The sequence below is a fragment of the Pristiophorus japonicus genome, unplaced genomic scaffold (assembly GCF_044704955.1).
Source record: "Pristiophorus japonicus isolate sPriJap1 unplaced genomic scaffold, sPriJap1.hap1 HAP1_SCAFFOLD_207, whole genome shotgun sequence".
Lineage (NCBI taxonomy): Eukaryota > Metazoa > Chordata > Chondrichthyes > Pristiophoridae > Pristiophorus > Pristiophorus japonicus.
Window position 1 is genome coordinate 591,862 of NW_027251767.1, and position 25,463 is coordinate 617,324.

A 25,463-nucleotide genomic window follows, 5' to 3' on the forward strand; every position below is an offset into this window, starting at 1 on the left:
GGCGAGAGCCCTGTCTGACTGATGGACAAATGACTTCAATTGCCTGAGGCTTTGCCTGAAAGAAAGTGCAATTGCCTGAGGCTTTGCCTGAAAGAAAATGCTGGCTCTTTACATGCATTGCTGCTCAAAGGCACTCCCTGCTGACACACACATGCAAGTGCTCAAGCAAAACGGTGAAGGCACTGTCCTGTGCCTCAGCTGCAACATGTTCAGCTGTAAACTGCTCATATTAAGAACTCTGCCTTCAGCGAATTGCGACTTACCACACACATACTTACTTCAAAAGAATGCTCACTGCTTCAAGCCGGAGTGCAACCAACCACCTAAGGACGACTTTGCTTTGCTTTGTTTTCTACTGCACTGCTCCGCTCCCCACCTGTCAATCGAAGGGAAGCGGCAGAGGTGCCTATCTTTGCTGATTGTCTGCCGCATGCCTTTTAATGCTGCTCGTCCTGTGTACTTGCTGATGTCGCAGCTATTTTTCACAGCCTGGGCCAGCGGCGCAATGGATAACGCATCTGACTACGGATTAGAAGATTGCATGTTCGGCTCCTACCTGGCTCGAGCATTTTGGCAATCTTTGCATTCTGGCTTTGAATGCCACGTAAGCGAACATAGTTGGTCACACTCTTCAGTTACTAACCAGGCAAGTGCCTTCTTAGCGCAGTAGGCAGCGTGTCAGTCTCATAATCTGAAGGTCCTGAGTTCAATCATCAGAGAAGGCATTAATACTTGCATAGACTTTTCTCCTTCTTTCATTTCAGCTGCATTCATGCAAAAATCAGGAAGTTTTGCTGCGATAGCACATCAAAGGATTTGATGTCCCTCAGCCTGCGGTGACCTTCAGAAGCAGATGGGCTCACACCACACCTGACACAACTCTTGTTTCTGAGCAATTACCCGAGCCAAAAGAATAGTGGTGAATGCAGGTATTGATCCCACTAACTCTCACATGCAAAGCAAGCGCTCCACCATTTGAGCTAATTCCCCATTTATGTCTGGCATTGTCTCCCAGTTTGCATCTGACTAGCCCCTTATCACTTGCCTCCTCGCTGTTCCACGACCAGCAGAAATCTCTTGCTTCAGGTTGGCCTGCTCCCTGAACACTTTCAATGCTTTGCTCCGATCGACGTTACTGAGCAATAGCAGGCGAGCAAGGGCAGGACTGGAAGCCATGGATATGGTGAAAGACGCCGAGAAGAGCTCGAGCCTGCGCAAGGGAAGCGAGTTGAGCGCAACGTCGCAGCCGCCACGAGCGTGAGGGAGCAGGCGAGAGCCCTGTCTGACTGATGGACAAATGACTTCTATTGCCTGAGGCTTTGCCTGAAAGAAAGTGCAATTGCCTGAGGCTTTGCCTGAAAGAAAATGCTGGCTCTTTACATGCATTGCTGCTCAAAGGCACTCCCTGCTGACACACACATGCAAGTGCTCAAGCAAAACGGTGAAGGCACTGTCCTGTGCCTCAGCTGCAACATGTTCAGCTGTAAACTGCTCATATTAAGAACTCTGCCTTCAGCGAATTGCGACTTACCACACACATACTTACTTCAAAAGAATGCTCACTGCTTCAAGCCGGAGTGCAACCAACCACCTAAGGACGACTTTGCTTTGCTTTGTTTTCTACTGCACTGCTCCGCTCCCCACCTGTCAATCGAAGGGAAGCGGCAGAGGTGCCTATCTTTGCTGATTGTCTGCCGCATGCCTTTTAATGCTGCTCGTCCTGTGTACTTGCTGATGTCGCAGCTATTTTTCACAGCCTGGGCCAGCGGCGCAATGGATAACGCATCTGACTACGGATTAGAAGATTGCATGTTCGGCTCCTACCTGGCTCGAGCATTTTGGCAATCTTTGCATTCTGGCTTTGAATGCCACGTAAGCGAACATAGTTGGTCACACTCTTCAGTTACTAACCAGGCAAGTGCCTTCTTAGCGCAGTAGGCAGCGTGTCAGTCTCATAATCTGAAGGTCCTGAGTTCAATCCTCAGAGAAGGCATTAATACTTGCATAGACTTTTCTCCTTCTTTCATTTCAGCTGCATTCATGCAAAAATCAGGAAGTTTTGCTGCGATAGCACATCAAAGGATTTGATGTCCCTCAGCCTGCGGTGACCTTCAGAAGCAGATGGGCTCACACCACACCTGACACAACTCTTGTTTCTGAACAATTACCCGAGCCAAAAGAATAGTGGTGAATGCAGGTATTGATCCCGCTAACTCTCACATACAAAGCAAGCACTCTACCATTTGAGCTAATTCCCCATTGATGGCTGGCATTAGCTCCCAGTTTGCATCTGACGAGCCCCTTATCACTTGCCTCCTCGCTGTTCCACGACCAGCAGAAATCTCTTGCTTCAGGTTGGCCTGCTCCCTGAACACTTTCAATGCTTTGCTCCGATCGACGTTACTGAGCAATAGCAGGCGAGCAAGGGCAGGACTGGAAGCCATGGATATGGTGAAAGACGCCGAGAAGAGCTCGAGCCTGCGCAAGGGAAGCGAGTTGAGCGCAACGTCGCAGCCGCCACGAGCGTGAGGGAGCAGGCGAGAGCCCTGTCTGACTGATGGACAAATGACTTCTATTGCCTGAGGCTTTGCCTGAAAGAAAGTGCAATTGCCTGAGGCTTTGCCTGATAGAAAATGCTGGCTCTTTACATGCATTGCTGCTCAAAGGCACTCCCTGCTGACACACACATGCAAGTGTTCAAGCAAAACGGTGAAGGCACTGTCCTGTGCCTCAGCTGCAACATGTTCAGCTGTAAACTGCTCATCATATTAAGAACTCTGCCTTCAGCGAATTGCGACTTACCACACACATACTTACTTCAAAAGAATGCTCACTGCTTCAAGCCGGAGTGCAACCAACCACCTAAGGACGACTTTGCTTTGCTTTGTTTTCTACTGCACTGCTCCGCTCCCCACCTGTCAATCGAAGGGAAGCGGCAGAGGTGCCTATCTTTGCTGATTGTCTGCCGCATGCCTTTTAATGCTGCTCGTCCTGTGTACTTGCTGATGTCGCAGCTATTTTTCACAGCCTGGGCCAGCGGCGCAATGGATAACGCATCTGACTACGGATTAGAAGATTGCATGTTCGGCTCCTACCTGGCTCGAGCATTTTGGCAATCTTTGCATTCTGGCTTTGAATGCCACGTAAGCGAACATAGTTGGTCACACTCTTCAGTTACTAACCAGGCAAGTGCCTTCTTAGCGCAGTAGGCAGCGCGTCAGTCTCATAATCTGAAGGTCCTGAGTTCAATCCTCAGAGAAGGCATTAATACTTGCATAGACTTTTTTCCTTCTTTCATTTCAGCTGCATTCATGCAAAAATCAGGAAGTTTTGCTGCGATAGCACATCAAAGGATTTGATGTCCCTCAGCCTGCGGTGACCTTCAGAAGCAGATGGGCTCACACCACACCTGACACAACTCTTGTTTCTGAACAATTACCCGAGCCAAAAGAATAGTGGTGAATGCAGGTATTGATCCCGCTAACTCTCACATGCAAAGCAAGCGCTCTACCATTTGAGCTAATTCCCCATTGATGTCTGGCATTAGCTCCCAGTTTGCATCTGACTAGCCCCTTATCACTTGCCTCCTCGCTGTTCCACGACCAGCAGAAATCTCTTGCTTCAGGTTGGCCTGCTCCCTGAACACTTTCAATGCTTTGCTCCGATCGACGTTACTGAGCAATAGCAGGCGAGCAAGGGCAGGACTGGAAGCCATGGATATGGTGAAAGACGCCGAGAAGAGCTCGAGCCTGCGCAAGGGAAGCGAGTTGAGCGCAACGTCGCAGCCGCCACGAGCGTGAGGGAGCAGGCGAGAGCCCTGTCTGACTGATGGACAAATGACTTCTATTGCCTGAGGCTTTGCCTGAAAGAAAGTGCAATTGCCTGAGGCTTTGCCTGAAAGAAAATGCTGGCTCTTTACATGCATTGCTTCTCAAAGGCACTCCCTGCTGACACACACATGCAAGTGTTCAAGCAAAACGGTGAAGGCACTGTCCTGTGCCTCAGCTGCAACATGTTCAGCTGTAAACTGCTCATCATATTAAGAACTCTGCCTTCAGCGAATTGCGACTTACCACACACATACTTACTTCAAAAGAATGCTCACTGCTTCAAGCCGGAGTGCAACCAACCACCTAAGGACGACTTTGCTTTGCTTTGTTTTCTACTGCACTGCTCCGCTCCCCACCTGTCAATCGAAGGGAAGCGGCAGAGGTGCCTATCTTTGCTGATTGTCTGCCGCATGCCTTTTAATGCTGCTCGTCCTGTGTACTTGCTGATGTCGCAGCTATTTTTCACAGCCTGGGCCAGCGGCGCAATGGATAACGCATCTGACTACGGATTAGAAGATTGCATGTTCGGCTCCTGCCTGGCTCGAGCATTATGGCAATCTTTGCATTCTGGCTTTGAATGCCACGTAAGCGAACATAGTTGGTCACACTCTTCAGTTACTAACCAGGCAAGTGCCTTCTTAGCGCAGTAGGCAGCGCGTCAGTCTCATAATCTGAAGGTCCTGAGTTCAATCCTCAGAGAAGGCATTAATACTTGCATAGACTTTTTTCCTTCTTTCATTTCAGCTGCATTCATGCAAAAATCAGGAAGTTTTGCTGCGATAGCACATCAAAGGATTTGATGTCCCTCAGCCTGCGGTGACCTTCAGAAGCAGATGGGCTCACACCACACCTGACACAACTCTTGTTTCTGAACAATTACCCGAGCCAAAAGAATAGTGGTGAATGCAGGTATTGATCCCGCTAACTCTCACATGCAAAGCAAGCGCTCTACCATTTGAGCTAATTCCCCATTGATGTCTGGCATTAGCTCCCAGTTTGCATCTGACTAGCCCCTTATCACTTGCCTCCTCGCTGTTCCACGACCAGCAGAAATCTCTTGCTTCAGGTTGGCCTGCTCCCTGAACACTTTCAATGCTTTGCTCCAATCGACGTTACTGAGCAATAGCAGGCGAGCAAGGGCAGGACTGGAAGCCATGGATATGGTGAAAGACGCCGAGAAGAGCTCGAGCCTGCGCAAGGGAAGCGAGTTGAGCGCAACGTCGCAGCCGCCACGAGCGTGAGGGAGCAGGCGAGAGCCCTGTCTGACTGATGGACAAATGACTTCTATTGCCTGAGGCTTTGCCTGAAAGAAAGTGCAATTGCCTGAGGCTTTGCCTGAAAGAAAGTGCAATTGCCTGAGGCTTTGCCTGAAAGAAAATGCTGGCTCTTTACATGCATTGCTTCTCAAAGGCACTCCCTGCTGACACACACATGCAAGTGTTCAAGCAAAACGGTGAAGGCACTGTCCTGTGCCTCAGCTGCAACATGTTCAGCTGTAAACTGCTCATCATATTAAGAACTCTGCCTTCAGCGAATTGCGACTTACCACACACATACTTACTTCAAAAGAATGCTCACTGCTTCAAGCCGGAGTGCAACCAACCACCTAAGGACGACTTTGCTTTGCTTTGTTTTCTACTGCACTGCTCCGCTCCCCACCTGTCAATCGAAGGGAAGCGGCAGAGGTGCCTATCTTTGCTGATTGTCTGCCGCATGCCTTTTAATGCTGCTCGTCCTGTGTACTTGCTGATGTCGCAGCTATTTTTCACAGCCTGGGCCAGCGGCGCAATGGATCACGCATCTGACTACGGATTAGAAGATTGCATGTTCGGCTCCTACCTGGCTCGAGCATTTTGGCAATCTTTGCATTCTGGCTTTGAATGCCACGTAAGCGAACATAGTTGGTCACACTCTTCAGTTACTAACCAGGCAAGTGCCTTCTTAGCGCAGTAGGCAGCGTGTCAGTCTCATAATCTGAAGGTCCTGAGTTCAATCCTCAGAGAAGGCATTAATACTTGCATAGACTTTTCTCCTTCTTTCATTTCAGCTGCATTCATGCAAAAATCAGGAAGTTTTGCTGCGATAGCACATCAAAGGATTTGATGTCCCTCAGCCTGCGGTGACCTTCAGAAGCAGATGGGCTCACACCACACCTGACACAACTCTTGTTTCTGAACAATTACCCGAGCCAAAAGAATAGTGGTGAATGCAGGTATTGATCCCGCTAACTCTCACATGCAAAGCAAGCGCTCTACCATTTGAGCTAATTCCCCATTGATGTCTGGCATTAGCTCCCAGTTTGCATCTGACTAGCCCCTTATCACTTGCCTCCTCGCTGTTCCACGACCAGCAGAAATCTCTTGCTTCAGGTTGGCCTGCTCCCTGAACACTTTCAATGCTTTGCTCCAATCGACGTTACTGAGCAATAGCAGGCGAGCAAGGGCAGGACTGGAAGCCATGGATATGGTGAAAGACGCCGAGAAGAGCTCGAGCCTGCGCAAGGGAAGCGAGTTGAGCGCAACGTCGCAGCCGCCACGAGCGTGAGGGAGCAGGCGAGAGCCCTGTCTGACTGATGGACAAATGACTTCTATTGCCTGAGGCTTTGCCTGAAAGAAAGTGCAATTGCCTGAGGCTTTGCCTGATAGAAAATGCTGGCTCTTTACATGCATTGCTGCTCAAAGGCACTCCCTGCTGACACACACATGCAAGTGTTCAAGCAAAACGGTGAAGGCACTGTCCTGTGCCTCAGCTGCAACATGTTCAGCTGTAAACTGCTCATCATATTAAGAACTCTGCCTTCAGCGAATTGCGACTTACCACACACATACTTACTTCAAAAGAATGCTCACTGCTTCAAGCCGGAGTGCAACCAACCACCTAAGGACGACTTTGCTTTGCTTTGTTTTCTACTGCACTGCTCCGCTCCCCACCTGTCAATCGAAGGGAAGCGGCAGAGGTGCCTATCTTTGCTGATTGTCTGCCGCATGCCTTTTAATGCTGCTCGTCCTGTGTGCTTGCTGATGTCGCAGCTATTTTTCACAGCCTGGGCCAGCGGCGCAATGGATAACGCATCTGACTACGGATTAGAAGATTGCATGTTCGGCTCCTACCTGGCTCGAGCATTTTGGCAATCTTTGCATTCTGGCTTTGAATGCCACGTAAGCGAACATAGTTGGTCACACTCTTCAGTTACTAACCAGGCAAGTGCCTTCTTAGCGCAGTAGGCAGCGCGTCAGTCTCATAATCTGAAGGTCCTGAGTTCAATCCTCAGAGAAGGCATTAATACTTGCATAGACTTTTTTCCTTCTTTCATTTCAGCTGCATTCATGCAAAAATCAGGAAGTTTTGTTGCGATAGCACATCAAAGGATTTGATGTCCCTCAGCCTGCGGTGACCTTCAGAAGCAGATGGGCTCACACCACACCTGACACAACTCTTGTTTCTGAACAATTACCCGAGCCAAAAGAATAGTGGTGAATGCAGGTATTGATCCCGCTAACTCTCACATGCAAAGCAAGCGCTCTACCATTTGAGCTAATTCCCCATTGATGTCTGGCATTAGCTCCCAGTTTGCATCTGACTAGCCCCTTATCACTTGCCTCCTCGCTGTTCCACGACCAGCAGAAATCTCTTGCTTCAGGTTGGCCTGCTCCCTGAACACTTTCAATGCTTTGCTCCGATCGACGTTACTGAGCAATAGCAGGCGAGCAAGGGCAGGACTGGAAGCCATGGATATGGTGAAAGACGCCGAGAAGAGCTCGAGCCTGCGCAAGGGAAGCGAGTTGAGCGCAATGTCGCAGCCGCCACGAGCGTGAGGGAGCAGGCGAGAGCCCTGTCTGACTGATGGACAAATGACTTCTATTGCCTGAGGCTTTGCCTGAAAGAAAGTGCAATTGCCTGAGGCTTTGCCTGAAAGAAAGTGCAATTGCCTGAGGCTTTGCCTGAAAGAAAATGCTGGCTCTTTACATGCATTGCTGCTCAAAGGCACTCCCTGCTGACACACACATGCAAGTGTTCAAGCAAAACGGTGAAGGCACTGTCCTGTGCCTCAGCTGCAACATGTTCAGCTGTAAACTGCTCATCATATTAAGAACTCTGCCTTCAGCGAATTGCGACTTACCACACACATACTTACTTCAAAAGAATGCTCACTGCTTCAAGCCGGAGTGCAACCAACCACCTAAGGACGACTTTGCTTTGTTTTCTACTGCACTGCTCCGCTCCCCACCTGTCAATCGAAGGGAAGCGGCAGAGGTGCCTATCTTTGCTGATTGTCTGCCGCATGCCTTTTAATGCTGCTCGTCCTGTGTACTTGCTGATGTCGCAGCTATTTTTCACAGCCTGGGCCAGCGGCGCAATGGATCACGCATCTGACTACGGATTAGAAGATTGCATGTTCGGCTCCTACCTGGCTCGAGCATTTTGGCAATCTTTGCATTCTGGCTTTGAATGCCACGTAAGCGAACATAGTTGGTCACACTCTTCAGTTACTAACCAGGCAAGTGCCTTCTTAGCGCAGTAGGCAGCGCGTCAGTCTCATAATCTGAAGGTCCTGAGTTCAATCCTCAGAGAAGGCATTAATACTTGCATAGACTTTTTTCCTTCTTTCATTTCAGCTGCATTCATGCAAAAATCAGGAAGTTTTGCTGCGATAGCACATCAAAGGATTTGATGTCCCTCAGCCTGCGGTGACCTTCAGAAGCAGATGGGCTCACACCACACCTGACACAACTCTTGTTTCTGAACAATTACCCGAGCCAAAAGAATAGTGGTGAATGCAGGTATTGATCCCGCTAACTCTCACATGCAAAGCAAGCGCTCTACCATTTGAGCTAATTCCCCATTGATGTCTGGCATTAGCTCCCAGTTTGCATCTGACTAGCCCCTTATCACTTGCCTCCTCGCTGTTCCACGACCAGCAGAAATCTCTTGCTTCAGGTTGGCCTGCTCCCTGAACACTTTCAATGCTTTGCTCCGATCGACGTTACTGAGCAATAGCAGGCGAGCAAGGGCAGGACTGGAAGCCATGGATATGGTGAAAGACGCCGAGAAGAGCTCGAGCCTGCGCAAGGGAAGCGAGTTGAGCGCAACGTCGCAGCCGCCACGAGCGTGAGGGAGCAGGCGAGAGCCCTGTCTGACTGATGGACAAATGACTTCTATTGCCTGAGGCTTTGCCTGAAAGAAAGTGCAATTGCCTGAGGCTTTGCCTGAAAGAAAGTGCAATTGCCTGAGGCTTTGCCTGAAAGAAAATGCTGGCTCTTTACATGCATTGCTTCTCAAAGGCACTCCCTGCTGACACACACATGCAAGTGTTCAAGCAAAACGGTGAAGGCACTGTCCTGTGCCTCAGCTGCAACATGTTCAGCTGTAAACTGCTCATCATATTAAGAACTCTGCCTTCAGCGAATTGCGACTTACCACACACATACTTACTTCAAAAGAATGCTCACTGCTTCAAGCCGGAGTGCAACCAACCACCTAAGGACGACTTTGCTTTGCTTTGTTTTCTACTGCACTGCTCCGCTCCCCACCTGTCAATCGAAGGGAAGCGGCAGAGGTGCCTATCTTTGCTGATTGTCTGCCGCATGCCTTTTAATGCTGCTCGTCCTGTGTACTTGCTGATGTCGCAGCTATTTTTCACAGCCTGGGCCAGCGGCGCAATGGATCACGCATCTGACTACGGATTAGAAGATTGCATGTTCGGCTCCTACCTGGCTCGAGCATTTTAGCAATCTTTGCATTCTGGCTTTGAATGCCACGTAAGCGAACATAGTTGGTCACACTCTTCAGTTACTAACCAGGCAAGTGCCTTCTTAGCGCAGTAGGCAGCGCGTCAGTCTCATAATCTGAAGGTCCTGAGTTCAATCCTGAGAGAAGGCATTAATACTTGCATAGACTTTTCTCCTTCTTTCATTTCAGCTGCATTCATGCAAAAATCAGGAAGTTTTGCTGCGATAGCACATCAAAGGATTTGATGTCCCTCAGCCTGCGGTGACCTTCAGAAGCAGATGGGCTCACACCACACCTGACACAACTCTTGTTTCTGAACAATTACCCGAGCCAAAAGAATAGTGGTGAATGCAGGTATTGATCCCGCTAACTCTCACATGCAAAGCAAGCGCTCCACCATTTGAGCTAATTCCCCATTTATGTCTGGCATTATCTCCCAGTTTGCATCTGACTAGCCCCTTATCACTTGCCTCCTCGCTGTTCCACGACCAGCAGAAATCTCTTGCTTCAGGTTGGCCTGCTCCCTGAACACTTTCAATGCTTTGCTCCGATCGACGTTACTGAGCAATAGCAGGCGAGCAAGGGCAGGACTGGAAGCCATGGATATGGTGAAAGACGCCGAGAAGAGCTCGAGCCTGCGCAAGGGAAGCGAGTTGAGCGCAACGTCGCAGCCGCCACGAGCGTGAGGGAGCAGGCGAGAGCCCTGTCTGACTGATGGACAAATGACTTCTATTGCCTGAGGCTTTGCCTGAAAGAAAGTGCAATTGCCTGAGGCTTTGCCTGAAAGAAAATGCTGGCTCTTTACATGCATTGCTGCTCAAAGGCACTCCCTGCTGACACACACATGCAAGTGCTCAAGCAAAACGGTGAAGGCACTGTCCTGTGCCTCAGCTGCAACATGTTCAGCTGTAAACTGCTCATATTAAGAACTCTGCCTTCAGCGAATTGCGACTTACCACACACATACTTACTTCAAAAGAATGCTCACTGCTTCAAGCCGGAGTGCAACCAACCACCTAAGGACGACTTTGCTTTGCTTTGTTTTCTACTGCACTGCTCCGCTCCCCACCTGTCAATCGAAGGGAAGCGGCAGAGGTGCCTATCTTTGCTGATTGTCTGCCGCATGCCTTTTAATGCTGCTCGTCCTGTGTACTTGCTGATGTCGCAGCTATTTTTCACAGCCTGGGCCAGCGGCGCAATGGATAACGCATCTGACTACGGATTAGAAGATTGCATGTTCGGCTCCTACCTGGCTCGAGCATTTTGGCAATCTTTGCATTCTGGCTTTGAATGCCACGTAAGCGAACATAGTTGGTCACACTCTTCAGTTACTAACCAGGCAAGTGCCTTCTTAGCGCAGTAGGCAGCGCGTCAGTCTCATAATCTGAAGGTCCTGAGTTCAATCCTCAGAGAAGGCATTAATACTTGCATAGACTTTTCTCCTTCTTTCATTTCAGCTGCATTCATGCAAAAATCAGGAAGTTTTGTTGCGATAGCACATCAAAGGATTTGATGTCCCTCAGCCTGCGGTGACCTTCAGAAGCAGATGGGCTCACACCACACCTGACACAACTCTTGTTTCTGAACAATTACCCGAGCCAAAAGAATAGTGGTGAATGCAGGTATTGATCCCGCTAACTCTCACATGCAAAGCAAGCGCTCCACCATTTGAGCTAATTCCCCATTTATGTCTGGCATTATCTCCCAGTTTGCATCTGACTAGCCCCTTATCACTTGCCTCCTCGCTGTTCCACGACCAGCAGAAATCTCTTGTTTCAGGTTGGCCTGCTCCCTGAACACTTTCAATGCTTTGCTCCAATCGACGTTACTGAGCAATAGCAGGCGAGCAAGGGCAGGACTGGAAGCCATGGATATGGTGAAAGACGCCGAGAAGAGCTCGAGCCTGCGCAAGGGAAGTGAGTTGAGCGCAACGTCGCAGCCGCCACGAGCATGAGGGAGCAGGCGAGAGCCCTGTCTGACTGATGGACAAATGACTTCTATTGCCTGAGGCTTTGCCTGAAAGAAAGTGCAATTGCCTGAGGCTTTGCCTGATAGAAAATGCTGGTTCTTTACATGCATTGCTGCTCAAAGGCACTCCCTGCTGACACACACATGCAAGTGTTCAAGCAAAACGGTGAAGGCACTGTCCTGTGCCTCAGCTGCAACATGTTTAGCTGTAAACTGCTCATCATATTAAGAACTCTGCCTTCAGCGAATTGCGACTTACCACACACATACTTACTTCAAAAGAATGCTCACTGCTTCAAGCCGGAGTGCAACCAACCATCTAAGGACAACTTTGCTTTGCTTTGTTTTCTACTGCACTGCTCCGCTCCCCACCTGTCAATCGAAGGGAAGCGGCAGAGGTGCCTATCTTTGCTGATTGTCTGCCGCATGCCTTTTAATGCTGCTCGTCCTGTGTACTTGCTGATGTCGCAGCTATTTTTCACAGCCTGGGCCAGCGGCGCAATGGATCACGCATCTGACTACGGATTAGAAGATTGCATGTTCGGCTCCTACCTGGCTCGAGCATTTTGGCAATCTTTGCATTCTGGCTTTGAATGCCACGTAAGCGAACATAGTTGGTCACACTCTTCAGTTACTAACCAGGCAAGTGCCTTCTTAGCGCAGTAGGCAGCGTGTCAGTCTCATAATCTGAAGGTCCTGAGTTCAATCCTCAGAGAAGGCATTAATACTTGCATAGACTTTTTTCCTTCTTTCATTTCAGCTGCATTCATGCAAAAATCAGGAAGTTTTGCTGCGATAGCACATCAAAGGATTTGATGTCCCTCAGCCTGCGGTGACCTTCAGAAGCAGATGGGCTCACACCACACCTGACACAACTCTTGTTTCTGAACAATTACCCGAGCCAAAAGAATAGTGGTGAATGCAGGTATTGATCCCGCTAACTCTCACATGCAAAGCAAGCGCTCTACCATTTGAGCTAATTCCCCATTGATGTCTGGCATTAGCTCCCAGTTTGCATCTGACTAGCCCCTTATCACTTGCCTCCTCGCTGTTCCACGACCAGCAGAAATCTCTTGCTTCAGGTTGGCCTGCTCCCTGAACACTTTCAATGCTTTGCTCCGATCGACGTTACTGAGCAATAGCAGGCGAGCAAGGGCAGGACTGGAAGCCATGGATATGGTGAAAGACGCCGAGAAGAGCTCGAGCCTGCGCAAGGGAAGCGAGTTGAGCGCAACGTCGCAGCCGCCACGAGCGTGAGGGAGCAGGCGAGAGCCCTGTCTGACTGATGGACAAATGACTTCTATTGCCTGAGGCTTTGCCTGAAAGAAAGTGCAATTGCCTGAGGCTTTGCCTGAAAGAAAGTGCAATTGCCTGAGGCTTTGCCTGAAAGAAAATGCTGGCTCTTTACATGCATTGCTTCTCAAAGGCACTCCCTGCTGACACACACATGCAAGTGTTCAAGCAAAACGGTGAAGGCACTGTCCTGTGCCTCAGCTGCAACATGTTCAGCTGTAAACTGCTCATCATATTAAGAACTCTGCCTTCAGCGAATTGCGACTTACCACACACATACTTACTTCAAAAGAATGCTCACTGCTTCAAGCCGGAGTGCAACCAACCACCTAAGGACGACTTTGCTTTGCTTTGTTTTCTACTGCACTGCTCCGCTCCCCACCTGTCAATCGAAGGGAAGCGGCAGAGGTGCCTATCTTTGCTGATTGTCTGCCGCATGCCTTTTAATGCTGCTCGTCCTGTGTACTTGCTGATGTCGCAGCTATTTTTCACAGCCTGGGCCAGCGGCGCAATGGATCACGCATCTGACTACGGATTAGAAGATTGCATGTTCGGCTCCTACCTGGCTCGAGCATTTTGGCAATCTTTGCATTCTGGCTTTGAATGCCACGTAAGCGAACATAGTTGGTCACACTCTTCAGTTACTAACCAGGCAAGTGCCTTCTTAGCGCAGTAGGCAGCGTGTCAGTCTCATAATCTGAAGGTCCTGAGTTCAATCCTCAGAGAAGGCATTAATACTTGCATAGACTTTTCTCCTTCTTTCATTTCAGCTGCATTCATGCAAAAATCAGGAAGTTTTGCTGCGATAGCACATCAAAGGATTTGATGTCCCTCAGCCTGCGGTGACCTTCAGAAGCAGATGGGCTCACACCACACCTGACACAACTCTTGTTTCTGAACAATTACCCGAGCCAAAAGAATAGTGGTGAATGCAGGTATTGATCCCGCTAACTCTCACATGCAAAGCAAGCGCTCTACCATTTGAGCTAATTCCCCATTGATGTCTGGCATTAGCTCCCAGTTTGCATCTGACTAGCCCCTTATCACTTGCCTCCTCGCTGTTCCACGACCAGCAGAAATCTCTTGCTTCAGGTTGGCCTGCTCCCTGAACACTTTCAATGCTTTGCTCCAATCGACGTTACTGAGCAATAGCAGGCGAGCAAGGGCAGGACTGGAAGCCATGGATATGGTGAAAGACGCCGAGAAGAGCTCGAGCCTGCGCAAGGGAAGCGAGTTGAGCGCAACGTCGCAGCCGCCACGAGCGTGAGGGAGCAGGCGAGAGCCCTGTCTGACTGATGGACAAATGACTTCTATTGCCTGAGGCTTTGCCTGAAAGAAAGTGCAATTGCCTGAGGCTTTGCCTGATAGAAAATGCTGGCTCTTTACATGCATTGCTGCTCAAAGGCACTCCCTGCTGACACACACATGCAAGTGTTCAAGCAAAACGGTGAAGGCACTGTCCTGTGCCTCAGCTGCAACATGTTCAGCTGTAAACTGCTCATCATATTAAGAACTCTGCCTTCAGCGAATTGCGACTTACCACACACATACTTACTTCAAAAGAATGCTCACTGCTTCAAGCCGGAGTGCAACCAACCACCTAAGGACGACTTTGCTTTGTTTTCTACTGCACTGCTCCGCTCCCCACCTGTCAATCGAAGGGAAGCGGCAGAGGTGCCTATCTTTGCTGATTGTCTGCCGCATGCCTTTTAATGCTGCTCGTCCTGTGTACTTGCTGATGTCGCAGCTATTTTTCACAGCCTGGGCCAGCGGCGCAATGGATCACGCATCTGACTACGGATTAGAAGATTGCATGTTCGGCTCCTACCTGGCTCGAGCATTTTGGCAATCTTTGCATTCTGGCTTTGAATGCCACGTAAGCGAACATAGTTGGTCACACTCTTCAATTACTAACCAGGCAAGTGCCTTCTTAGCGCAGTAGGCAGCGCGTCAGTCTCATAATCTGAAGGTCCTGAGTTCAATCCTCAGAGAAGGCATTAATACTTGCATAGACTTTTTTCCTTCTTTCATTTCAGCTGCATTCATGCAAAAATCAGGAAGTTTTGCTGCGATAGCACATCAAAGGATTTGATGTCCCTCAGCCTGCGGTGACCTTCAGAAGCAGATGGGCTCACACCACACCTGACACAACTCTTGTTTCTGAACAATTACCCGAGCCAAAAGAATAGTGGTGAATGCAGGTATTGATCCCGCTAACTCTCACATGCAAAGCAAGCGCTCTACCATTTGAGCTAATTCCCCATTGATGTCTGGCATTAGCTCCCAGTTTGCATCTGACTAGCCCCTTATCACTTGCCTCCTCGCTGTTCCACGACCAGCAGAAATCTCTTGCTTCAGGTTGGCCTGCTCCCTGAACACTTTCAATGCTTTGCTCCGATCGACGTTACTGAGCAATAGCAGGCGAGCAAGGGCAGGACTGGAAGCCATGGATATGGTGAAAGACGCCGAGAAGAGCTCGAGCCTGCGCAAGGGAAGCGAGTTGAGCGCAACGTCGCAGCCGCCACGAGCGTGAGGGAGCAGGCGAGAGCCCTGTCTGACTGATGGACAAATGACTTCTATTGCCTGAGGCTTTGCCTGAAAGAAAGTGCAATTGCCTGAGGCTTTGCCTGAAAGAAAGTGCAATTGCCTGAGGCTTTGCCTGAAAGAAAATGCTGGCTCTTTACATGCATTGCTTCTCAAAGGCACTCCCTGCTGACACACACATGCAAGTGTTCAAGCAAAACGGTGAAGGCACTGTCCTGTGCCTCAGCTGCAACATGTTCAGCTGTAAACTGCTCATCATATTAAGAACTCTGCCTTCAGCGAATTGCGACTTACCACACACATACTTACTTCAAAAGAATGCTCACTGCTTCAAGCCGGAGTGCAACCAACCACCTAAGGACGACTTTGCTTTGCTTTGTTTTCTACTGCACTGCTCCGCTCCCCACCTGTCAATCGAAGGGAAGCGGCAGAGGTGCCTATCTTTGCTGATTGTCTGCCGCATGCCTTTTAATGCTGCTCGTCCTGTGTACTTGCTGATGTCGCAGCTATTTTTCACAGCCTGGGCCAGCGGCGCAATGGATCACGCATCTGACTACGGATTAGAAGATTGCATGTTCGGCTCCTACCTGGCTCGAGCATTTTAGCAATCTTTGCATTCTGGCTTTGAATGCCACGTAAGCGAACATAGTTGGTCACACTCTTCAGTTACTAACCAGGCAAGTGCCTTCTTAGCGCAGTAGGCAGCGCGTCAGTCTCATAATCTGAAGGTCCTGAGTTCAATCCTCAGAGAAGGCATTAATACTTGCATAGACTTTTCTCCTTCTTTCATTTCAGCTGCATTCATGCAAAAATCAGGAAGTTTTGCTGCGATAGCACATCAAAGGATTTGATGTCCCTCAGCCTGCGGTGACCTTCAGAAGCAGATGGGCTCACACCACACCTGACACAACTCTTGTTTCTGAACAATTACCCGAGCCAAAAGAATAGTGGTGAATGCAGGTATTGATCCCACTAACTCTCACATGCAAAGCAAGCGCTCCACCATTTGAGCTAATTCCCCATTTATGTCTGGCATTATCTCCCAGTTTGCATCTGACTAGCCCCTTATCACTTGCCTCCTCGCTGTTCCACGACCAGCAGAAATCTCTTGCTTCAGGTTGGCCTGCTCCCTGAACACTTTCAATGCTTTGCTCCGATCGACGTTACTGAGCAATAGCAGGCGAGCAAGGGCAGGACTGGAAGCCATGGATATGGTGAAAGACGCCGAGAAGAGCTCGAGCCTGCGCAAGGGAAGCGAGTTGAGCGCAACGTCGCAGCCGCCACGAGCGTGAGGGAGCAGGCGAGAGCCCTGTCTGACTGATGGACAAATGACTTCTATTGCCTGAGGCTTTGCCTGAAAGAAAGTGCAATTGCCTGAGGCTTTGCCTGAAAGAAAATGCTGGCTCTTTACATGCATTGCTGCTCAAAGGCACTCCCTGCTGACACACACATGCAAGTGCTCAAGCAAAACGGTGAAGGCACTGTCCTGTGCCTCAGCTGCAACATGTTCAGCTGTAAACTGCTCATATTAAGAACTCTGCCTTCAGCGAATTGCGACTTACCACACACATACTTACTTCAAAAGAATGCTCACTGCTTCAAGCCGGAGTGCAACCAACCACCTAAGGACGACTTTGCTTTGCTTTGTTTTCTACTGCACTGCTCCGCTCCCCACCTGTCAATCGAAGGGAAGCGGCAGAGGTGCCTATCTTTGCTGATTGTCTGCCGCATGCCTTTTAATGCTGCTCGTCCTGTGTACTTGCTGATGTCGCAGCTATTTTTCACAGCCTGGGCCAGCGGCGCAATGGATCACGCATCTGACTACGGATTAGAAGATTGCATGTTCGGCTCCTACCTGGCTCGAGCATTTTGGCAATCTTTGCATTCTGGCTTTGAATGCCACGTAAGCGAACATAGTTGGTCACACTCTTCAGTTACTAACCAGGCAAGTGCCTTCTTAGCGCAGTAGGCAGCGCGTCAGTCTCATAATCTGAAGGTCCTGAGTTCAATCCTCAGAGAAGGCATTAATACTTGCATAGACTTTTCTCCTTCTTTCATTTCAGCTGCATTCATGCAAAAATCAGGAAGTTTTGTTGCGATAGCACATCAAAGGATTTGATGTCCCTCAGCCTGCGGTGACCTTCAGAAGCAGATGGGCTCACACCACACCTGACACAACTCTTGTTTCTGAACAATTACCCGAGCCAAAAGAATAGTGGTGAATGCAGGTATTGATCCCGCTAACTCTCACATGCAAAGCAAGCGCTCCACCATTTGAGCTAATTCCCCATTTATGTCTGGCATTATCTCCCAGTTTGCATCTGACTAGCCCCTTATCACTTGCCTCCTCGCTGTTCCACGACCAGCAGAAATCTCTTGTTTCAGGTTGGCCTGCTCCCTGAACACTTTCAATGCTTTGCTCCAATCGACGTTACTGAGCAATAGCAGGCGAGCAAGGGCAGGACTGGAAGCCATGGATATGGTGAAAGACGCCGAGAAGAGCTCGAGCCTGCGCAAGGGAAGTGAGTTGAGCGCAACGTCGCAGCCGCCACGAGCGTGAGGGAGCAGGCGAGAGCCCTGTCTGACTGATGGACAAATGACTTCTATTGCCTGAGGCTTTGCCTGAAAGAAAGTGCAATTGCCTGAGGCTTTGCCTGATAGAAAATGCTGGCTCTTTACATGCATTGCTGCTCAAAGGCACTCCCTGCTGACACACACATGCAAGTGTTCAAGCAAAACGGTGAAGGCACTGTCCTGTGCCTCAGCTGCAACATGTTTAGCTGTAAACTGCTCATCATATTAAGAACTCTGCCTTCAGCGAATTGCGACTTACCACACACATACTTACTTCAAAAGAATGCTCACTGCTTCAAGCCGGAGTGCAACCAACCATCTAAGGACAACTTTGCTTTGCTTTGTTTTCTACTGCACTGCTCCGCTCCCCACCTGTCAATCGAAGGGAAGCGGCAGAGGTGCCTATCTTTGCTGATTGTCTGCCGCATGCCTTTTAATGCTGCTCGTCCTGTGTACTTGCTGATGTCGCAGCTATTTTTCACAGCCTGGGCCAGCGGCGCAATGGATCACGCATCTGACTACGGATTAGAAGATTGCATGTTCGGCTCCTACCTGGCTCGAGCATTTTGGCAATCTTTGCATTCTGGCTTTGAATGCCACGTAAGCGAACATAGTTGGTCACACTCTTCAGTTACTAACCAGGCAAGTGCCTTCTTAGCGCAGTAGGCAGCGTGTCAGTCTCATAATCTGAAGGTCCTGAGTTCAATCCTCAGAGAAGGCATTAATACTTGCATAGACTTTTTTCCTTCTTTCATTTCAGCTGCATTCATGCAAAAATCAGGAAGTTTTGCTGCGATAGCACATCAAAGGATTTGATGTCCCTCAGCCTGCGGTGACCTTCAGAAGCAGATGGGCTCACACCACACCTGACACAACTCTTGTTTCTGAACAATTACCCGAGCCAAAAGAATAGTGGTGAATGCAAGTATTGATCCCGCTAACTCTCACATGCAAAGCAAGCGCTCTACCATTTGAGCTAATTCCCCATTGATGTCTGGCATTAGCTCCCAGTTTGCATCTGACTAGCCCCTTATCACTTGCCTCCTCGCTGTTCCACGACCAGCAGAAATCTCTTGCTTCAGGTTGGCCTGCTCCCTGAACACTTTCAATGCTTTGCTCCGATCGACGTTACTGAGCAATAGCAGGCGAGCAAGGGCAGGACTGGAAGCCATGGATATGGTGAAAGACGCCGAGAAGAGCTCGAGCCTGCGCAAGGGAAGCGAGTTGAGCGCAACGTCGCAGCCGCCACGAGCGTGAGGGAGCAGGCGAGAGCCCTGTCTGACTGATGGACAAATGACTTCTATTGCCTGAGGCTTTGCCTGAAAGAAAGTGCAATTGCCTGAGGCTTTGCCTGAAAGAAAGTGCAATTGCCTGAGGCTTTGCCTGAAAGAAAATGCTGGCTCTTTACATGCATTGCTTCTCAAAGGCACTCCCTGCTGACACACACATGCAAGTGTTCAAGCAAAACGGTGAAGGCACTGTCCTGTGCCTCAGCTGCAACATGTTCAGCTGTAAACTGCTCATCATATTAAGAACTCTGCCTTCAGCGAATTGCGACTTACCACACACATACTTACTTCAAAAGAATGCTCACTGCTTCAAGCCGGAGTGCAACCAACCACCTAAGGACGACTTTGCTTTGCTTTGTTTTCTACTGCACTGCTCCGCTCCCCACCTGTCAATCGAAGGGAAGCGGCAGAGGTGCCTATCTTTGCTGATTGTCTGCCGCATGCCTTTTAATGCTGCTCGTCCTGTGTACTTGCTGATGTCGCAGCTATTTTTCACAGCCTGGGCCAGCGGCGCAATGGATCACGCATCTGACTACGGATTAGAAGATTGCATGTTCGGCTCCTACCTGGCTCGAGCATTTTGGCAATCTTTGCATTCTGGCTTTGAATGCCACGTAAGCGAACATAGTTGGTCACACTCTTCAGTTACTAACCAGGCAAGTGCCTTCTTAGCGCAGTAGGCAGCGTGTCAGTCTCATAATCTGAAGGTCCTGAGTTCAATCCTCAGAGAAGGCATTAATACTTGCATAGACTTTTCTCCTTCTTTCATTTCAGCTGCATTCATGCAAAAATCAGGAAGTTTTGCTGCGATAGCACATCAAAGGATTTGATGTCCCTCAGCCTGCGGTGACCTTCAGAAGCAGATGGGCTCACACCACACCTGACACAACTCTTGTTTCTGAACAATTACCCGAGCCAAAAGAATAGTGGTGAATGCAGGTATTGATCCCGCTAACTCTCACATGCAAAGCAAGCGCTCTACCATTTGAGCTAATTCCCCATTGATGTCTGGCATTAGCTCCCAGTTTGCATCTGACTAGCCCCTTATCACTTGCCTCCTCGCTGTTCCACGACCAGCAGAAATCTCTTGCTTCAGGTTGGCCTGCTCCCTGAACACTTTCAATGCTTTGCTCCAATCGACGTTACTGAGCAATAGCAGGCGAGCAAGGGCAGGACTGGAAGCCATGGATATGGTGAAAGACGCCGAGAAGAGCTCGAGCCTGCGCAAGGGAAGCGAGTTGAGCGCAACGTCGCAGCCGCCACGAGCGTGAGGGAGCAGGCGAGAGCCCTGTCTGACTGATGGACAAATGACTTCTATTGCCTGAGGCTTTGCCTGAAAGAAAGTGCAATTGCCTGAGGCTTTGCCTGATAGAAAATGCTGGCTCTTTACATGCATTGCTGCTCAAAGGCACTCCCTGCTGACACACACATGCAAGTGTTCAAGCAAAACGGTGAAGGCACTGTCCTGTGCCTCAGCTGCAACATGTTCAGCTGTAAACTGCTCATCATATTAAGAACTCTGCCTTCAGCGAATTGCGACTTACCACACACATACTTACTTCAAAAGAATGCTCACTGCTTCAAGCCGGAGTGCAACCAACCACCTAAGGACGACTTTGCTTTGTTTTCTACTGCACTGCTCCGCTCCCCACCTGTCAATCGAAGGGAAGCGGCAGAGGTGCCTATCTTTGCTGATTGTCTGCCGCATGCCTTTTAATGCTGCTCGTCCTGTGTACTTGCTGATGTCGCAGCTATTTTTCACAGCCTGGGCCAGCGGCGCAATGGATCACGCATCTGACTACGGATTAGAAGATTGCATGTTCGGCTCCTACCTGGCTCGAGCATTTTGGCAATCTTTGCATTCTGGCTTTGAATGCCACGTAAGCGAACATAGTTGGTCACACTCTTCAGTTACTAACCAGGCAAGTGCCTTCTTAGCGCAGTAGGCAGCGCGTCAGTCTCATAATCTGAAGGTCCTGAGTTCAATCCTCAGAGAAGGCATTAATACTTGCATAGACTTTTTTCCTTCTTTCATTTCAGCTGCATTCATGCAAAAATCAGGAAGTTTTGCTGCGATAGCACATCAAAGGATTTGATGTCCCTCAGCCTGCGGTGACCTTCAGAAGCAGATGGGCTCACACCACACCTGACACAACTCTTGTTTCTGAACAATTACCCGAGCCAAAAGAATAGTGGTGAATGCAGGTATTGATCCCGCTAACTCTCACATGCAAAGCAAGCGCTCTACCATTTGAGCTAATTCCCCATTGATGTCTGGCATTAGCTCCCAGTTTGCATCTGACTAGCCCCTTATCACTTGCCTCCTCGCTGTTCCACGACCAGCAGAAATCTCTTGCTTCAGGTTGGCCTGCTCCCTGAACACTTTCAATGCTTTGCTCCGATCGACGTTACTGAGCAATAGCAGGCGAGCAAGGGCAGGACTGGAAGCCATGGATATGGTGAAAGACGCCGAGAAGAGCTCGAGCCTGCGCAAGGGAAGCGAGTTGAGCGCAACGTCGCAGCCGCCACGAGCGTGAGGGAGCAGGCGAGAGCCCTGTCTGACTGATGGACAAATGACGTCTATTGCCTGAGGCTTTGCCTGAAAGAAAGTGCAATTGCCTGAGGCTTTGCCTGAAAGAAAATGCTGGCTCTTTACATGCATTGCTGCTCAAAGGCACTCCCTGCTGACACACACATGCAAGTGCTCAAGCAAAACGGTGAAGGCACTGTCCTGTGCCTCAGCTGCAACATGTTCAGCTGTAAACTGCTCATATTAAGAACTCTGCCTTCAGCGAATTGCGACTTACCACACACATACTTACTTCAAAAGAATGCTCACTGCTTCAAGCCGGAGTGCAACCAACCACCTAAGGACGACTTTGCTTTGCTTTGTTTTCTACTGCACTGCTCCGCTCCCCACCTGTCAATCGAAGGGAAGCGGCAGAGGTGCCTATCTTTGCTGATTGTCTGCCGCATGCCTTTTAATGCTGCTCGTCCTGTGTACTTGCTGATGTCGCAGCTATTTTTCACAGCCTGGGCCAGCGGCGCAATGGATCACGCATCTGACTACGGATTAGAAGATTGCATGTTCGGCTCCTACCTGGCTCGAGCATTTTGGCAATCTTTGCATTCTGGCTTTGAATGCCACGTAAGCGAACATAGTTGGTCACACTCTTCAGTTACTAACCAGGCAAGTGCCTTCTTAGCGCAGTAGGCAGCGCGTCAGTCTCATAATCTGAAGGTCCTGAGTTCAATCCTCAGAGAAGGCATTAATACTTGCATAGACTTTTCTCCTTCTTTCATTTCAGCTGCATTCATGCAAAAATCAGGAAGTTTTGTTGCGATAGCACATCAAAGGATTTGATGTCCCTCAGCCTGCGGTGACCTTCAGAAGCAGATGGGCTCACACCACACCTGACACAACTCTTGTTTCTGAACAATTACCCGAGCCAAAAGAATAGTGGTGAATGCAGGTATTGATCCCGCTAACTCTCACATGCAAAGCAAGCGCTCCACCATTTGAGCTAATTCCCCATTTATGTCTGGCATTATCTCCCAGTTTGCATCTGACTAGCCCCTTATCACTTGCCTCCTCGCTGTTCCACGACCAGCAGAAATCTCTTGTTTCAGGTTGGCCTGCTCCCTGAACACTTTCAATGCTTTGCTCCAATCGACGTTACTGAGCAATAGCAGGCGAGCAAGGGCAGGACTGGAAGCCATGGATATGGTGAAAGACGCCGAGAAGAGCTCGAGCCTGCGCAAGGGAAGTGAGTTGAGCGCAACGTCGCAGCCGCCACGAGCGTGAGGGAGCAGGCGAGAGCCCTGTCTGACTGATGGACAAATGACTTCTATTGCCTGAGGCTTTGCCTGAAAGAAAGTGCAATTGCCTGAGGCTTTGCCTGATAGAAAATGCTGGCTCTTTACATGCATTGCTGCTCAAAGGCACTCCCTGCTGACACACACATGCAAGTGTTCAAGCAAAACGGTGAAGGCACTGTCCTGTGCCTCAGCTGCAACATGTTTAGCTGTAAACTGCTCATCATATTAAGAACTCTGCCTTCAGCGAATTGCGACTTACCACACACATACTTACTTCAAAAGAATGCTCACTGCTTCAAGCCGGAGTGCAACCAACCATCTAAGGACAACTTTGCTTTGCTTTGTTTTCTACTGCACTGCTCCGCTCCCCACCTGTCAATCGAAGGGAAGCGGCAGAGGTGCCTATCTTTGCTGATTGTCTGCCGCATGCCTTTTAATGCTGCTCGTCCTGTGTACTTGCTGATGTCGCAGCTATTTTTCACAGCCTGGGCCAGCGGCGCAATGGATCACGCATCTGACTACGGATTAGAAGATTGCATGTTCGGCTCCTACCTGGCTCGAGCATTTTGGCAATCTTTGCATTCTGGCTTTGAATGCCACGTAAGCGAACATAGTTGGTCACACTCTTCAGTTACTAACCAGGCAAGTGCCTTCTTAGCGCAGTAGGCAGCGTGTCAGTCTCATAATCTGAAGGTCCTGAGTTCAATCCTCAGAGAAGGCATTAATACTTGCATAGACTTTTTTCCTTCTTTCATTTCAGCTGCATTCATGCAAAAATCAGGAAGTTTTGCTGCGATAGCACATCAAAGGATTTGATGTCCCTCAGCCTGCGGTGACCTTCAGAAGCAGATGGGCTCACACCACACCTGACACAACTCTTGTTTCTGAACAATTACCCGAGCCAAAAGAATAGTGGTGAATGCAAGTATTGATCCCGCTAACTCTCACATGCAAAGCAAGCGCTCTACCATTTGAGCTAATTCCCCATTGATGTCTGGCATTAGCTCCCAGTTTGCATCTGACTAGCCCCTTATCACTTGCCTCCTCGCTGTTCCACGACCAGCAGAAATCTCTTGCTTCAGGTTGGCCTGCTCCCTGAACACTTTCAATGCTTTGCTCCGATCGACGTTACTGAGCAATAGCAGGCGAGCAAGGGCAGGACTGGAAGCCATGGATATGGTGAAAGACGCCGAGAAGAGCTCGAGCCTGCGCAAGGGAAGCGAGTTGAGCGCAACGTCGCAGCCGCCACGAGCGTGAGGGAGCAGGCGAGAGCCCTGTCTGACTGATGGACAAATGACTTCTATTGCCTGAGGCTTTGCCTGAAAGAAAGTGCAATTGCCTGAGGCTTTGCCTGAAAGAAAGTGCAATTGCCTGAGGCTTTGCCTGAAAGAAAATGCTGGCTCTTTACATGCATTGCTTCTCAAAGGCACTCCCTGCTGACACACACATGCAAGTGTTCAAGCAAAACGGTGAAGGCACTGTCCTGTGCCTCAGCTGCAACATGTTCAGCTGTAAACTGCTCATCATATTAAGAACTCTGCCTTCAGCGAATTGCGACTTACCACACACATACTTACTTCAAAAGAATGCTCACTGCTTCAAGCCGGAGTGCAACCAACCACCTAAGGACGACTTTGCTTTGCTTTGTTTTCTACTGCACTGCTCCGCTCCCCACCTGTCAATCGAAGGGAAGCGGCAGAGGTGCCTATCTTTGCTGATTGTCTGCCGCATGCCTTTTAATGCTGCTCGTCCTGTGTACTTGCTGATGTCGCAGCTATTTTTCACAGCCTGGGCCAGCGGCGCAATGGATCACGCATCTGACTACGGATTAGAAGATTGCATGTTCGGCTCCTACCTGGCTCGAGCATTTTGGCAATCTTTGCATTCTGGCTTTGAATGCCACGTAAGCGAACATAGTTGGTCACACTCTTCAGTTACTAACCAGGCAAGTGCCTTCTTAGCGCAGTAGGCAGCGTGTCAGTCTCATAATCTGAAGGTCCTGAGTTCAATCCTCAGAGAAGGCATTAATACTTGCATAGACTTTTCTCCTTCTTTCATTTCAGCTGCATTCATGCAAAAATCAGGAAGTTTTGCTGCGATAGCACATCAAAGGATTTGATGTCCCTCAGCCTGCGGTGACCTTCAGAAGCAGATGGGCTCACACCACACCTGACACAACTCTTGTTTCTGAACAATTACCCGAGCCAAAAGAATAGTGGTGAATGCAGGTATTGATCCCGCTAACTCTCACATGCAAAGCAAGCGCTCTACCATTTGAGCTAATTCCCCATTGATGTCTGGCATTAGCTCCCAGTTTGCATCTGACTAGCCCCTTATCACTTGCCTCCTCGCTGTTCCACGACCAGCAGAAATCTCTTGCTTCAGGTTGGCCTGCTCCCTGAACACTTTCAATGCT

The 25,463-nt window shown here is 49.4% G+C and overlaps 20 non-coding genes across 20 annotated transcripts; all 20 read left to right on the forward strand.

The window, feature by feature from the left end:
- The first annotated feature begins 652 nt into the window (after positions 1 to 652).
- Positions 653 to 725, forward strand: trnam-cau (transfer RNA methionine (anticodon CAU)). The gene has a single exon. It is a non-coding gene; the product is annotated as a tRNA-Met (tRNA).
- A 1,195-nt stretch (positions 726 to 1,920) lies between these two features.
- On the forward strand, positions 1,921 to 1,993 carry trnam-cau (transfer RNA methionine (anticodon CAU)). Its single transcript has one exon. It is a non-coding gene; the product is annotated as a tRNA-Met (tRNA).
- A 1,198-nt stretch (positions 1,994 to 3,191) lies between these two features.
- On the forward strand, positions 3,192 to 3,264 carry trnam-cau (transfer RNA methionine (anticodon CAU)). Its single transcript has one exon. It is a non-coding gene; the product is annotated as a tRNA-Met (tRNA).
- A 1,198-nt stretch (positions 3,265 to 4,462) lies between these two features.
- Positions 4,463 to 4,535, forward strand: trnam-cau (transfer RNA methionine (anticodon CAU)). Its single transcript has one exon. It is a non-coding gene; the product is annotated as a tRNA-Met (tRNA).
- Positions 4,536 to 5,765: 1,230 nt separating this feature from the next.
- On the forward strand, positions 5,766 to 5,838 carry trnam-cau (transfer RNA methionine (anticodon CAU)). The gene has a single exon. It is a non-coding gene; the product is annotated as a tRNA-Met (tRNA).
- Positions 5,839 to 7,036: 1,198 nt separating this feature from the next.
- trnam-cau (transfer RNA methionine (anticodon CAU)) lies at positions 7,037 to 7,109 on the forward strand. The gene has a single exon. It is a non-coding gene; the product is annotated as a tRNA-Met (tRNA).
- Positions 7,110 to 8,334: 1,225 nt separating this feature from the next.
- trnam-cau (transfer RNA methionine (anticodon CAU)) lies at positions 8,335 to 8,407 on the forward strand. Its single transcript has one exon. It is a non-coding gene; the product is annotated as a tRNA-Met (tRNA).
- Positions 8,408 to 9,637: 1,230 nt separating this feature from the next.
- trnam-cau (transfer RNA methionine (anticodon CAU)) lies at positions 9,638 to 9,710 on the forward strand. Its single transcript has one exon. It is a non-coding gene; the product is annotated as a tRNA-Met (tRNA).
- Positions 9,711 to 10,905: 1,195 nt separating this feature from the next.
- On the forward strand, positions 10,906 to 10,978 carry trnam-cau (transfer RNA methionine (anticodon CAU)). Its single transcript has one exon. It is a non-coding gene; the product is annotated as a tRNA-Met (tRNA).
- Positions 10,979 to 12,176: 1,198 nt separating this feature from the next.
- On the forward strand, positions 12,177 to 12,249 carry trnam-cau (transfer RNA methionine (anticodon CAU)). The gene has a single exon. It is a non-coding gene; the product is annotated as a tRNA-Met (tRNA).
- Positions 12,250 to 13,479: 1,230 nt separating this feature from the next.
- trnam-cau (transfer RNA methionine (anticodon CAU)) lies at positions 13,480 to 13,552 on the forward strand. Its single transcript has one exon. It is a non-coding gene; the product is annotated as a tRNA-Met (tRNA).
- Positions 13,553 to 14,745: 1,193 nt separating this feature from the next.
- Positions 14,746 to 14,818, forward strand: trnam-cau (transfer RNA methionine (anticodon CAU)). Its single transcript has one exon. It is a non-coding gene; the product is annotated as a tRNA-Met (tRNA).
- A 1,230-nt stretch (positions 14,819 to 16,048) lies between these two features.
- Positions 16,049 to 16,121, forward strand: trnam-cau (transfer RNA methionine (anticodon CAU)). Its single transcript has one exon. It is a non-coding gene; the product is annotated as a tRNA-Met (tRNA).
- Positions 16,122 to 17,316: 1,195 nt separating this feature from the next.
- trnam-cau (transfer RNA methionine (anticodon CAU)) lies at positions 17,317 to 17,389 on the forward strand. The gene has a single exon. It is a non-coding gene; the product is annotated as a tRNA-Met (tRNA).
- A 1,198-nt stretch (positions 17,390 to 18,587) lies between these two features.
- trnam-cau (transfer RNA methionine (anticodon CAU)) lies at positions 18,588 to 18,660 on the forward strand. The gene has a single exon. It is a non-coding gene; the product is annotated as a tRNA-Met (tRNA).
- Positions 18,661 to 19,890: 1,230 nt separating this feature from the next.
- On the forward strand, positions 19,891 to 19,963 carry trnam-cau (transfer RNA methionine (anticodon CAU)). The gene has a single exon. It is a non-coding gene; the product is annotated as a tRNA-Met (tRNA).
- Positions 19,964 to 21,156: 1,193 nt separating this feature from the next.
- trnam-cau (transfer RNA methionine (anticodon CAU)) lies at positions 21,157 to 21,229 on the forward strand. Its single transcript has one exon. It is a non-coding gene; the product is annotated as a tRNA-Met (tRNA).
- A 1,195-nt stretch (positions 21,230 to 22,424) lies between these two features.
- On the forward strand, positions 22,425 to 22,497 carry trnam-cau (transfer RNA methionine (anticodon CAU)). Its single transcript has one exon. It is a non-coding gene; the product is annotated as a tRNA-Met (tRNA).
- Positions 22,498 to 23,695: 1,198 nt separating this feature from the next.
- Positions 23,696 to 23,768, forward strand: trnam-cau (transfer RNA methionine (anticodon CAU)). The gene has a single exon. It is a non-coding gene; the product is annotated as a tRNA-Met (tRNA).
- Positions 23,769 to 24,998: 1,230 nt separating this feature from the next.
- On the forward strand, positions 24,999 to 25,071 carry trnam-cau (transfer RNA methionine (anticodon CAU)). Its single transcript has one exon. It is a non-coding gene; the product is annotated as a tRNA-Met (tRNA).
- Positions 25,072 to 25,463: the final 392 nt, after the last annotated feature.